Here is a 15,179-nt window from a genome sequence, read left to right on the forward strand (position 1 = left end):
GATGGTCAGTTGATAGAGCTTTTCTTCACAAAGGAATACAGTCCTGTTAAAGTGTTCCACGGAAAGAGATTTTGACAGTAATGTTCCTAACATGCAGGAGGGCTTTCTAGTCACTTTCAGAAAAAAGAGAGAGTTTTGTCAAAAACTTCAGTTTTTCAATTTGAAACAGAAGTCGTTGCTTCTTGTGAAAGCATGTGAAAGAGCCATTGGTTTGGGTGGACTTGTCTTCATTCCAAGGCAAAATAAAGAGAAATTTCAGACACCTGGAAGTTGTCATGAGATGGAAATGTCATTGCTGGGACAAATAAATAACTCTTGAGAGCACAGCCGCTGCAGTACCCCACTACAGCCCCATGAGGAGGAATCCCGCGGAAGCAGGCTACTTCCCAGCCAGCTTTACAGAGCAGCGACCACTGGGAAAGCAGGGCTTCACACCCAGCAGTTTATGGTGTTCATGTCAGTATTCAACCTCCATAATACAGTCTGCTTTATGGCCTGTTTGAGCTCACTTTGTATTGCACCAGTGCATCATTAAAGCTTATTTAACTCCTTCAGTTTTTTACAGATTTCCCAACATCATCAGCAATGTGTTCAAAATGCCCATGAAGTTTCTATTGAAATCATGACTTCAGAAGTAAATATAGTAAATACCACTAACTTTTGAAAAATCTCAGTTTACCAGCTTCTTTCGAAAACTCACTAGGATTGATTTGTATTTTAGTGAAATACACAGTCATGCTCACACAGGTGACAGAAAAGGAAGAAATGCAATTTTCTTTTTATGCACCCATTTCGAGGTGTAGAAGCAGAATTCCAAATGTCCTGATGTGAAACAGAAACTGCTGAAACTTTTATTCAGAAAACACTCTATTTCTTCAGGTACAGACTATGAAAAGGACATCTCATTAGATAGGCCAAATAGTATCTCCCCGCACACGCACACAAAACTTCAATAAAACTGAAAAAGTAGTAACTTTCATTTGAAGTGTTTTCTCCTAAGAAAAAATACATTTTCAGGAAAAAAGAAAAAATCAATTTACACAGGCTGCTGCAGTGCTTCACAAGAATGGTAATGTAGGCTTATTGGTCAAACTATCATTTTCTCTAGAATGTTTTAGTCCAGCTGCAGCTGTTAGGCTCAGAAAGGGTTACAGGTGTGATTTTCAAAGGCCAGTAATACCCAGTAGGTCAAAATAGTGATTTTCATGGGCTTTTCTGACCCTTGGAAGCTTCCATCTATACTAAAAGGTAGCATTACAAATTCATCTCATATGAGAAACAGCACAATAAAACAGATAGAGGAGGGTCATGGTTAAATTATTCCTCTACAGGAAACTTGAGTGATCCTAAGATTAAGAAAATAAAGTCCAACATCTTAAAAAAGGAGAGTACTCTCAAATAGATTTAAAAAAAAAAAAAGTTCTCAAATGAAAACCACGTTGATAATAAGTAGCATGCTGGTGCAAATACTCTGCCTAACTTCTTCTGCGCAATTAAAAACTGTGCTGAAAAGCAAACTTCTGCCTTGCAAAAGACAGATAATTTAGACCACGCTTCAGCATCCACATTCCAGAGTCTTTTGGCTTCTCCAGTGAGAATGTGAATGAGGAACAGCAACTGCAGAGGCAGCTAGGACAGCAGTTGTACTGATGGATGACTGGCCATGAAGAAAAACATTGAGTCCTCCACCTCTCTAAATACAGGCCTTTGACCCAATGGAAGAACGCAAAGATCCCTCTGGGGCCTGGCTAGGAATATGACCCAAATATTTTCAAATACTTTTTCAAACACTGTTTTAAAAACCTTCCATATTCAAAAGCTATATGGGACAGTGCTGGATCTCAGCTCCAGTTCTGTAATCCTTAACATTTTGGCTAGCAAAAGTTCTAGTCCTGTACCAAAATGTAGTGTCCAGAAAGTATTAAGCATTTAAGTTTTATACGTTCTTACAGTTTACTTAAGATTAATGTAAGCATCACTTCTTATAAACATTTACATATTTTGGCTCTGCTAACAAAGTGTATCCTCACTCTCTTTTTTTTTTTTTATTGGGTAGCTATAAATTTGTAGAGAGAGAAAAAGCCTACGACAACAATGGAGGTAGCATGGCCCAAGCCAAAGCAAATTCGTATATGAGGAAACAATGGGAAGTTGGCAAAAACAACATGAAAATAAAGAAAGTTTATTGGATACACGCAAAGAAAAGACCACCCTATGTGTGTGGTATATATTTGTGCTAAGTCTCACATCTTTGCTGTGATATATATTTTTTACAAGGTTCTAAGCTTTTTTTATGAGGTGAATAAAACACACAAGAGCAAAGTCTCCAGCAGTTAAAGGGCAGTAGTAGATGTCTCTGCTATGCATTTGCTTCTAATAGAATTCCCATTCACTTTCCTTGAGCAAATCAAAACCGTTGTTGGAAAAAGTTCTTTAGAGACCAATGACCCAAATTATCCTTTCCCAAAGGAAAGAAAGAGGCATTAAATGTTTGGAAACCTGCCCCCAAACATATATGCACAAAATGCACTGTTGAGCAAATGAAGTGCGCAGTAGTTCCTGATGAAATCCTGTATGATTCTGAGCTCTAGCTGAGAGACTTCAAAGGGCCTACTGCAGAAACATGCTCAAAATCCCACACTGCCTTGCACTCTCCTGTACGAGTTTGCTCAGTTTATCTTGGAGGTGCAATGGTTTCCCTCATTTGAATTCAGTTAATTGATTTTATGTCTTGTCAGCCATTCTGAAATCGTATGTTCCTCCAATATTAGTGAGAGGTCTAGCTCTTGTCTAGTTCTCTTCTCATACCATTTAGCATCTCTAATTTGAATCACCAACTACATTCTCCAGTCCAAGTCCTCTTTTTTTGCTACTCTTTTTTGCTCTTCTCCTCTCTCCTCTTCTTGAAGGCAGTTTGTAGTTATGCACAGTGATTACATTCTTCTAAGGATGTGGTAAGTCCAACAGGCTTTGGTTACTTCTTGTAAGGCCTCAAAACCTGTCAGTGGTGAGGGAAGGATGCTGGCCTCCAATGTGTGGGAGAAATGACTAAAATTAAGCACATGACAAAAATTAGCAAAAGAAAAAAGGAAGCTTCAACACATGGAAGGAATTTTGGTGGAACAAATAAGATTTGCTGGACCCTTCTCATATGATTCAATGATTCTGTTGTTACACTGCAAGTTGCAGTAATGGAAAACAGAACAACAGTTAGAGGGTGGGAGGTAAACTGAAAACAAAACAATATGTTACCTTATAATGCAGAAGAGGTGAGGGTTACATGTTTATGGTGCATTAAAATGCATCACTCGCTTGTCGAGATAAAATCCATCTTAAAATTCTTTCATTCATTTTGTTTTCTTACATTTAAGGTATTAGCACAATTCTGCATTTTACAAAATAATCTAAGATCTACTCAGAAGAAAGGATTGCTGTCCCTCTTTGTCCAATAATCTTCAGATTCACAGAGTCTGAGCAGCAGTTTCTCTCTGGAAAATATCTATGCCAGGTTCAGAAGTAGGTTGCTGTAAACTCTGCTAACTCATGGTTATGAAGAAAGCATGTCACCACATTTCCTGACATGAGGGTCTCAGCTATGAATGCAGCTTTTAATTTTCTACAGCAGGGTTCATTAGCTTTCACCACCCATTTTTACTACACTTGCACCACTTTTCAGTAAACATGTCTGTAATGTTAACATTTCTCACCACTGTGTTAGGAATCCTTCAATATTTGTGGTTCTTGTTGAAAAGATTAGGCTCTGCCAGTCAAAGACACTGAACTGCAATCACAGCTTTCACCTTAAAGCACAGATTTCTAGTCATGACAAATGAATTTGGACAAGGGTTTGGGCTCTGAATTTGGACAAGTGTGCACATTTTCTTGCAGCTCGTGGTGTCTTCAGCAAGTAATAGTCTCTTATTCTCAGTCTTTGACCTTATGTGGTCCCAGGCTAAGAAGCTGTCCTGTTCTGCAGAACTGAATTCGTGTGGTTTTGCTTCAGCAGGTATTCAATAAGGAAACAGCAGAGCTGGGCACCGTTGTGCAGACTGGCATTTATGGTGCTGAATTTGCACCTTAGTTTCATATATGATAAAGGCAAAGAAAAAAAAAAAGCAGAGGTCTTAACCTGAGATTTCTAAGAACCACTGTGCAAACCATTTAATTGAGGAGGTGTGTCTGAAACCATACCTCCTGCCTGAGGTTAGGTATTTAATGTGCAGATGTAGTGTGGCTCCTCTATAGGACTAGAGGGTCAGACTGAAGTCATTTCATGCTGTTATGTATTTAGTTAACAGTATTCTGAAAGGACTCTCTAAGTGTTTTACCTTAGGTAATCGCTGAGTAAAAAACATGACCAAGACACAACAGAGATGGTATTTCTCATTCTTAGCAAAGGGTCTCAAACACCCTCCGATGTGCTTTCTGCTCCTATCCATTGTGCAGTGTCTGGTTCAGAGTGAACTTCAGAATGGAACAGAGACCCTTGCATCCATTTAAGACTTGAAGAACCTACAAAGCCCCCTTAGAGCTGTTCTGACTCCCATTGAAGCCTATGAAGGTTTTTCCATTGACCTCATAAGAAGGTGGATCAGCCCCAATAGGAAAGGCTTCAGTGTAGCAAACATAATTTCTTGCCATGATTGTACTTGGTTCGCCAGATAGATTAATTCCAGACATGGTGGGTGAGAGTCGAAGTTTGAATTTCCACCACACCCACGCAAAATGAACAGTAAGAGGTTTTCTCCTGTTCTCCCTTCCCCTGCCCAGCACCACTGCCACCTGTAAGAGGACAAAACTTGAACTCACACAGACACAGTTATATAAACTGACATTCCAGTTAATAGTCGCTTTGGAAATTCCCAAGCTATGAGCTGTCCTGCCATCTAGAAACTGTGGTTTCCAGACATGAGCTAAATCACAAACCACTGCACAAGGAGTCATTGCGAACATTCCTTGTGTCATTGTTTCAAAACAAAGCTTGTAATATTTTAATCCCATGACCACAAGAGCTTGTCTGTTACAGCATGTAAAGACTATCCAGTAAGTTAGGAGAGCACTCCCGCTTCCACCCCACTTCCACTCATTGACGAGCCTGTAGTCTATCAGGAACACTGGGAAAAGAGGGCCACAGTGGGACAGCTCCTGGCTCACCTACAGCAGTAATGATCAATATGCAGACGATGATGAAGATTCCCAGCAAATACTATCTGCACTTCTCACAGGTGACACCAGGAACAGTATACACCCACAAAGTGGGAAGCGCGGGCTCTAGGTCTTCTTCAGTCTCATGTTTAAGCTTGTATTCCCACTTTGCAGCCAGGACTAACTCTCCTCCTTTCTGTAGCCATGCCACTGTGCAACGAAGGGTGTCAAGCTCTCTGGGTCTTCAGGACAGTGAGCAAAAGCAGCTGTATAGCCTGGAGAGGAGGGCACATAGTCCTTGTCTCTACTTTCTGAACATTTTCATCTCATTTTAAAATTGAAGAGGTCACAATTGTCCACACCCAGAATTTCATAGCCACCAACTTTGACAGGCAGATCTGTTTTGATTGCTTTTACCATTTTTTTCCTGCATCTCACCTTCTTAGAGAGCTTCATCTTCAGTATTAGAGAAGAGCAGGTTCTGATTAGCTACCATGGGGTAGCATCCACCAGAGACAAAGGCTGCTACAAGGAGTATCAAACCTCCCTTCATTCTCCTGTAATTCAGTGAAGTTGGATTTCTTTGCAGGCATTCCATTTCTGATATCCTTCCTTAACAACTGGCTTCCTAAATTGTGACCTCTGAGAAGCAAAGAAATGATGACATTGTGCGTGGACATTTGAAATCTGAAGACCTAGCACGCATGGTTGAAATTATCACCTACATATTTTGTTGCCTGATGATTATTCCTAGCTTGATTCAGGAAAATCCAGAACCTTGCAGAAGTAATACACCAAGGTAAGAAGGGGAGGGCCAGAATATAAGAAATTAATCCAAGAACAATTATTTTGTCTGTTCTTTTCCACCTAGAGTGCCTTACAAGGAACTATTCTGAAGTAATAAAATACAACTAAAATTTTCTCACATTTAATTCCATGGTAGAGTGCAGATGTCTGCAAAAGTAAAAATACCCAAGTATTTCAGCCCACAAAGATTCCAGGAAAGTGACAAGAGTTTGACTGAGTCAGGATAACACAAACTATTAACTTTCTGAAGTTTCAGGACATAGAGAGAATTCCAAATTTTGCTTGATCAGCTGAAACAATTTAGGGAATAAGTTTCTCCAACTTTATTGCCAGAACTTCAGCAAAGAATTTCATGTCAACATTAAGAAAAGATATAGCTGTATAATAGAAGACATTATGAGTCCTCCTCCATGGCTTTCCTAGTAAGGTAATACGAGCCTTGGAGAACAAGGCATCTTTCAACTATATAGAAATCTGGAGGCTAAAAGAATGCTGAAGATTTAAAATAGGTTCAGGAAAAAAGCAAGCTGAAACAGAGGCTTTACTTGTTTTCATATTAAAGCTGCTTTTGCCACTTTCCCATTCGCAGGTTAGTTCTTCCAGATCAGTTTGCAAAGCTGAATTAATTTTTCTACAGGGCAACACTTCCAATTTACACCTTACACATTTTAAATGCTTACATATTGAAATGTGTTTCCAAGGCTTCTTAGGGCATTTTGTCATGCCATATTTTGATATTTGTGCCTACTTGTAAAAAGCAATTAACATCTGCTTGGAGGGGATGGACACTCTTGTTTCATCCTGTTAACCAGGTAGATGAACTCACCATCAGTAAAGTGAAGGACTGAATATGGCACAGTCCAACTGAAGCTACATAAAATGACATTTGTAACAATTTGCATGGGGCAGTGGGAAAAGCCTTATATAAGTAATGCCCCTATAAAAATGCATCACAAATTTAAGAAAGTAGATTTTGGCAAGTACCATCTTCCTTACAGAAGTTTTTGCTGACTATGCACACAGTCTTTTTGGGATGGATGTGGTTGACCAGTAAGCCCAGTCCAGTCCCTGACAATTGTCCCTGGTAGGAATCTGCAACTGTTGAATTCTTCTTCTACAAAAATGACAAAAATGCTTTAAAGTTAGAGACTAGAATAATAAAACCATGTAGGTTTCTACAGAGAAAGTGTGTTTTGGGGGATCCTTTGATATGCTTTGTTTATTGTTGCAAGCAGTTGTAAACCACAGTCTGTTTTCATTGTTGCTCTGATCCGAGTTGCACATCTGGCTGTCAGTGTTAGTGTCAGCTTGGTGGGAGACTTCTCCAGAGATCTGTGCATGATAAATATGTGTATTCTGCAGCACGGTTTGCAGGTCTGGGATTTCTTTCTTTCACCTTTCAACCTTACACTGAAGGCTTGTAAGTAAAGCACAGTGGCTCATTAACGACATCCAAGGTTTCCAGCTAAGCCCAAAGCTCCCTAGTACACATAAAACTTTCAGAAAAATGAGTGAGTAGCATGCCAGTTTGGACTTTGTTAACCACTTTGACCAAAACCTTATTTGTTTGCCCATGTTCAATAAAATAGCACATTTTAGTGGTCAGCCCTACTGTTGTCTCCCCACCGGTCGTGTGGAATTGTCTGATACATGAAGGCACTTGGATTGTCTGAAGATTAGCAAGGCTATCATGCCTTATTTAACCATTTGCTGGTAAACGTGGAGGTAACAGAAAGGAGAGATACTAAGAGGTGACCTGTTCCATGGCATCAACAAAGCACTTAGCATCTCTGCTGCACTGCTGGAAACAAAATAAGGGAAAGCCAAAAGTTTGTCCAACTAAGCACATCAGAAGCTGTATACTCTTACAAAAGGCTAAGCATACCTCATTCCCGCAGCTACTTCACCAGGTAATTAGGCATCTCCTACAACTACTTATTCATATCATTGCACTGCTTCCAGGCCTGAGCAGGTTGACCCAGTCTAAAAATTGGGACACACTCAGTTGACTTACATCTCTATTCTCCTACCAGAGAGAGATGTTCAATGCGAGAGAAAAAATTTGAGGTCCTGTCCCCATGAGCTCAGAGTCCCTCATGCAGGGACTGTGTATCCACAGGAGGAGACTATGCCCCAAAGAATTTATTGTCAACAGGCAAAGGGGCACAGCCCACAAGTACAAAATAGAGAGCTGAATCACAGAGACATTAAGACCTATTTCTAGAAAAGTATTTACATCCTTAAAGTCTAGGTTGGAATTTAAAGCTGAGCCCCCAGCTGAGAAACTTAAAACCTTGAGAAACTTGTAATGAAGCTTGCAAACATGGACATTACCTCTAACCTTCATATTGCTCAAAATTTCCTGGGCTCTCACAGTGCTCCATGAAGGCCAGTGTCCTACTACCCACACCCATCTCTGTGTGCTATGAGTACAGTGTAACTCATGGAAACTCCTAACATTCTGAAAACAAAGATGCTAAGCTCTAAAGAGAACATTGTTGGTTTTGAAACCTGGGCGATTATATTCGTGTTTAATACGTGGATTTGGAAAATTGAATTAGACCAGAAATGTATTTTTAATGTGCTTCATTTAGTTTTGCAACTCCCTGCAAACCACACAATCTGTTGGGGTTTTTTTAATATAAAATTTGAGCAGATGACAGTGAGCCAGAATACTTCATACATTGTGTATGTACAAGTGAGCTGTAAATAGGCCCTTTCTTTCTTATGAAGAAAGGTTCTTCAAGTGCTTGATACACCATGGCATTTACTTCTGTAAATATTTTTGACTCCTAAACTTTGGACTCTGTAAGTTAGAACAATCTTATTATAGTGACTAGTAAAAATTAATATGACATTACTTATTCTATGTTCAGAAATTAAAAAAAAACCAAACAAAAAATGACTGCATTGTGAAAAATGCAAATAATGTATCTTGAAGGAAAACTATGAAAATGACAGAGGACAATGCCAATACCAATGCCAGGGTGCAGTATGCTCTAGACATCCTAAATTCTGTCCAATGGAGAGCAAAGTCAAAAATAGTATTTAGAACCATGAGTGTTTGTAATTCTAATGCTTGATCCACTAGATTAGGCAGGATCCTGACTTTAGAAACTCTAAAACATTTGTGAAATAATGCTTATGCAAATTATCCCCAATATACTGTTCTGATACTGATGTACTTTGGGAGATTAGGAAAAACAAGCTTTAGAGAAGTTCCTATACAGAAAGAAAGAATCCACCTATTTGTCCCATATCTGAATCATTAGAGAGCAAGTTCCCTCAAAATCAGTTGACTTTTCCAAGCCTGTATAAAATAGTGTATTTATCTACCTCTGATAAGCGATACCTCACTTATACCTATGAAAAAACAATCATGTATTTCTGGACTCAACTCCTAGTGGACTCCAGTTAAAAACTCTTAAAATCAGGAGGATTGCGAAGAGTGCTTCTGTAGCCATTTAGAAAGTTCAGATCTTAAGAACCTTTGTCCTTCTACCCTCCCTGAACTTAGTCTGCAGTTCAACAATATCTTGCTTAAGGCAAACAGTATTTCCTTTCTTACCATTTGTAATAGGAAGACCTTTCTTCCTTTCTCCTGTCCCTTGCAATACCAGTGCTCCATTGCTTCATGGAGCTTATCTAAAGCATTTACTGAGTACGTGTATGCTTTAAAATCAAGAATTCCCAGTTCAGCCTCAAGTCCTGTGCCCCAATCACACAAATTACATAAACACCAGCTTCCTTCCAGGCTGTCTCTTGGAGTCAGCTGACTAATTCCTTCTGAAACAAAATCCACATTTAACTCTGGCTACAGTTCACTTCGTGGAATGCTCTCGAGAAACATAGTGAAGGAGACTGCATCGTCTTTGTCTCCATCCTCCCTATGTAGGGCTCCAGATTTCTGTCCCTGGACAACACTGCATGTACCAGGACTTGTGACAGTTTCATGCTTTAAGAACCTCACTCTGGTGGGCTGCAGCACAGCCCCTACATACAGTATTTAAGATATTCTGAGCTATAAAAATACGAACAAGTAATTGCAATGTTTTGGACCAGAGAGAGACAATATGAAGCCCAGGACTAAGTGCTGTGTGATCTGAACATGGCAAGTCAGCTCTACATGCACTTAGCCCAGAGCAATGTGCAGGTCATCTTACAATAATCAGCTTGGACCTCAGGGAATCATTCTCTGGCATATGTTTATACAAAGATATCATACAAATTTAATATATCGTACATATCACATAAACCAAAGTCAGAATCCAGGACCGCTAAGGACCACAGAGGTATAAACTTAAACCTATACCTCATTATCAACAGTTGGCAGACCAGAAATTATACTGCCTTTCAATTGGCATCTGCTGCCAGGAGAAGCTCGTTTTTCCAGTGGAAATAGGACAAGTTCCTGGACCACACAGTAAGTGATTCACCAGGACCAAAAACTAAGTATTCCACATGTTGATGACTTTGCCACCACTGTTTTGGCAGTCCTTCTACCACCAAGAAAGTACAGGAAATTTAAAACAAGTGCACTTTTCGTCATACATCGGTATGAAGAGACAGTTTCTTCAGGGAAAGTGTTATTTAAAGACAGACGGCACCTTCTGTCCCAAAGTCAGTGCTTAGTTTTTACCACTGCTCTTCAGGATTCTGACACCTTATATCAGATATAAGTGATTTTATATGCAAAATACCAGGGGAAATAATCATAGCCAGATAAATAGAACTTGAGTTCTGAAAGCAAAATGCAGTCGGGGAGGGTTCTTCCATACAGTCCCATCGCACAGTTCCCTCAATATATAGAGTACTTTTTCTTCCTTTTTGTTTCAGAAACTGTGGATGAGTAACATTTTATGCTCTCAAAAAAATCATCTAAAGTTAGCTTACAAAAGATGAAAAGATAATTGGGTTTTTCTTTTTCAATTTCAATTATTTGCCTGTAAAAAACCAAAACATACTTCTACCAAATGACAGCCTCACTGGAAGAGTTTTGGATAGGCAAGCCTTCCCCCCCACCATCCCCAAAGATACATGTTGCAATGAAATGGCTTCTGCCAATTTTTTCTTTACTGCTGGCAAGGGTATGGCACGGCACGGGTCTCCAAACAGGTTGGAGTGCTATCAGCAACTTTGACACAGACCTTCCTTTGAGGACTTCTACCTTCTTTCTCACTGGTACTGAAAAGACTGTTTAAAAAGCATAATACAAGGCCCCAAACTGTATTACAAGTATTTCTATCCAGAAACATGCATCTTTTCTGCAGGATGAGCAGTCACACACATGAAAGGTTGGGGAGGGGTACAGCTTCTTAAGCTGTTTTTATGCTATAACAAACAGAATTTGCAGGTGCAAAAAAAAGATTCTTTTAAACATAAAGCAATCAGGCTTAGGATTTCTATTTTCATAAAAAGTTGCAAAATATGACAGTGTTACAAGATACTTCGTTTTCTACCCTCAAGTTTTCCCATCTGTGAAATTCAAGGAATACACTTAGCAGTGGCAAGAGGATTTGTGTCAGTCCAAGATGAGCATATGAAAGTGTTTGTTAAAGCATCTTCATTTAATGTCTTTTAAGTGCAGTGTGATAGACTTAACTGACTTGCAATACTCTCTTGGTCCTATTGGCTCTGTAACCACCTATCTAAAACCAGATCCATTGCTGCTGAGGAGCAAATGCTAAGCAGAAATCAACAATGCCATTTTGGCACCAAAGCCTGGGGGCAGCAAGCATCCTAATGAATGAAATTTGTGCAGGTATTACATTGCTTTGCAAAAAACTTTGCAAAAATCAGCATGAGATGATGAAAGGGAAATGAAGAGAGGTCCAAATACATAACATTTCATGAAACACTGGAAATTTTAATTTCCCCTACAACATCATAGCTTCTTCAGCAAAATTTTAGCTAAGAGAACAGCTGTGTTAACTAGGTCTCATAAATTAGAATAGAACCTCATTAACTCCATCATTTTTTTCAAAATTCTTTTACCCCTTCAGTTTTGCACTACCACCATAAGATGTTACTTCTGCAATGTAAGGATGAAACAAAATGCCAGCAAAAGCGTAACAAAGACATTGCCAAGACTAGCAAAGTTCAATGAATCCTGAAACTTTTTCTGATCCAATTCCAGCTTATAAATGGTTGAGGCTTTGCAAATTTTATGGGCCATCTGCAGGCCTAAGACAATTTACGTCCTCAGAATTACATCAGATCTTTAAACTCTATTTTCATGAAAATAAAAAAATGCATAAAATCTATGCTTAGCAAAACTTCTCCTCTTATACCCAGTTATACCAGCAAAATCAATATACAATAAAAGCAGCTGTCTTTTCACACTTCCTAATACGTGGTGTCCTCTCATTGTTGTACAATGCATTTAGACATTTTTAATGTTCTCCCTTCTGCCCCTTCCTGAGCTCCTTTCAATCTCAGCAGAGGAGCAGTGAATAAGGTCCGTTCAGGGTACAGTAAGAGGTGACCTGAACATTTATCCAAACCGCAAGCCAAAACGCTTGTGGCTTGACAAGGTTTGGTTAACATTTTTTCTAGTTTTTGGCTCTCTTTGGAAGTAAAAGTGACAAAAACTCTACTGAGAGAAGTCCATTCTTATAAGATTCCCTTTCTGATTTCACACAGGTGTGAGTTACAGATTGACTGGATATCCCATGCACCCAAGTATTTGTGTAACAGGGCAAATAAAACAGGAGACGTTTTATTTCTCTTGCACTCTGAAGTAACCCCAAAGAAGTAAAAATCCTCAGTTCTAAAGCATCCATTTACACAGTTTGTGTGCATCACTCAATATATGCCCGTACTCAAAATTCTCAAATTCTTCAACAGAGCAGTACTGGTAGTAAAGTCATGTGTTAAACTCAACAGTCAGAATGGAGTTTCTGTTTTTGTTTTCCAGGCATGTCCCCCATTTCCCTAATGAATATTCTGCTTTGATGACTTGCTTTTGCTTTTAATTCCAATAAATTTGATTAAAGGAATTCCACTCGATAAGTCCAAGAATGTCTAGTTACGTTAAACAAGGTTATATTTATTGGCATAAGGGTGCCACCTATTGTCATGACAATTGATGTGAGAAAATCTTCAGCAGACTTTTTTGGAAAGCATACCCCTATTCATTCCCACTTTAGATCACTTCCAACCCTTTAGATGATTCAGCTTTGGCAAGATTATGTTTCCTGTATAACATAGACAGTTTGTACACATACGTATTGCTTCTCCCACTGTCTCTTAATGCTGCAGAGCACAGTGATAGTGAGCTCTGGGCCACTACAATTATATTTTCATACCTGACTCAGAAGTTGGTGTGCTGTACCCATTACTAGGATAACAAATAAGGTCTCAAGAATGCCTGTATGCATGAATATCAATGCAAACACATTATATGTATTTATCTATGTATATAAATATAAAATTGGCAGGATTTTTCAGTACAAACATATGTATTTGACAAAAACATATCTAATGTTTCCCAATTTTCATGCTCAGTGAATTTTTAAAAACTATAAACTGGTTCAATATCTAAATTCTATTAGGTACCTAGTTTGGGAGGTGGGAAGTGGGGCAGGGGATAGCAAGAGAACAGTTCTTCTTAAAACCCTGAAAAAAGCACCACTACTCCACTTCTGGAATTCGAAATTGTTTCCCAAAAGTATTCTCCCGTTTCTTTGACCAGCCCCACATGCAAAGTGTAGTTTTCAGGTATAAAAGTGATGATAGCTTTCTTTAGTGCTGACATAACAATAACAACAACAACAACAACGTACCGGCTCTGCTTTAGCCCTTTAACTTTGAACTTGAAGACTAGAGGTTTCAGTGGGCTTCCAGCAGCTCAAACCATTAAACGTAACATATGGGAACTACTATTAACTATGTAGGGAAGCTAAAAAGTGTATAAATGAGTGTACTTTTATGTAAGGAAATGCAAGCTCCAGTACTTCATTTTTGTGGACACTCACCTTTATACAGTGGTCTTCAATAATGGGTAACAAATGTTCAGGAGTCAGACCACCCAGCCGCTGCTAAGGCGAAAGAAACATCTATTTCCAGGCCTCCTGTTTTGAGGGCCTTTATGTTGACAAAACACTGGCAGAATAAACACTGTACTGTGTGTCAACAGATCAGTATCTGCTTTTTTTTTTTAAAAAAAAAAAACACCAGCCTTAACTTTAAGCAGATCTGTGGGAACTTAAAAGGCACCAAGACACCATGAAGCTGGCCCATCAATAAAAACCTAGCTAGATAGAACAGACTCACTGGATTGCTGTATTTAAGATATTCCACACTTTTGCCATTCTTCAGAGATACCAGGATACAGACGGACACTTGTCTCAGAGAATTTATTTGGCTTAGCATAGATCCATGCTAGGTTTGAGCTTTCAGCTTAAGGCTTTTGGTTTTTTCCCTCCCAAAGAAAACTTACCAACTCTGAAGTGATGCAGGGCTGTCTTTTCCTGAGCGCACAGGTAGAGAGAAACAGGCCATCAAAGGTGGAAACAACCTGGAAAATACAAATACCACTGCTGTTAACATGCTAGTTGACGATCATTTGAGCAGACATGACCCTAAAAGACCACACTCTGTGTCTGAAATGCCAAGGTTGTGACTAGTGTCATCACTTTTTCCTTCCAAACCTGAATCCCAAAGACCAGCATGACTTTGGTTCTTACATGTTCCAGCCATAGTTACTCTAAACTTAATATTTGTTTCAGCTTCATGTCCAATGTGCAAAGAAAAAGAAATTGTGTTATTCCTGACAGTAGCAGGAGAAAGAAGAAAATGCTATTATAATTTGGCTGCTATTTGTAAAAATACTTTCTATTTTTTTAAACATTTTTTTACATTAAAAAGGGAAAAAAAGAAGAGAGAGAAAAAAGAAATCCCTAGTTCCAGGTTCATGCAAGTTTGGAGCATCCTATCCCTTTGTGGTCAGCAGGAAGACAGACAATATCTGCCACCTGAGATATTCTCTGGAGATACTGGTCTCTGTGACCACAGAAGAATTCTTGGACTAAAGGGATCATGGCTCAGCTGGTTCAGTTAGCTTTATAACCACAGATTACCACTCACCATCAGCAGATCATTATCTATACATACACAGTTATAACAGAAACTTAATTAGTTCTACAATATTAATATTTTCTGCCAGCAAGTATTTCAGTGAGAGTTTCTGTCAGAATTGCTCTTGTGGTATTGCGGCCTGCAAGAAT

The 15,179-nt window shown here is 39.1% G+C and overlaps 1 protein-coding gene across 2 annotated transcripts in view; it reads right to left on the reverse strand.

Moving 5' to 3' along the window:
• Positions 1–936: 936 nt before the first annotated feature.
• The window catches only part of HAO1 (hydroxyacid oxidase 1), an 89,705-nt gene continuing 75,462 nt past the window's right edge, over positions 937–15,179 (reverse strand). Inside the window, exons 9-10 of one of the 2 annotated variants that reach the window (XM_087777563.1) lie at positions 14,393–14,470; positions 937–3,048 (exon numbers count right to left, since the gene is read on the reverse strand). The gene's annotated coding sequence lies outside the window, so the exon portion shown is untranslated. Of the gene's footprint in view, positions 3,049–14,392; positions 14,471–15,179 lie in introns of those variants that run through there. The other variant, XM_087777560.1, reaches the window with a different exon arrangement.

The sequence above is a fragment of the Nipponia nippon genome, unplaced genomic scaffold, assembly GCF_047370975.1.
Source record: "Nipponia nippon isolate SJK-2023a ecotype South Korea unplaced genomic scaffold, ASM4737097v1 scaffold_4, whole genome shotgun sequence".
NCBI lineage: Eukaryota > Metazoa > Chordata > Aves > Pelecaniformes > Threskiornithidae > Nipponia > Nipponia nippon.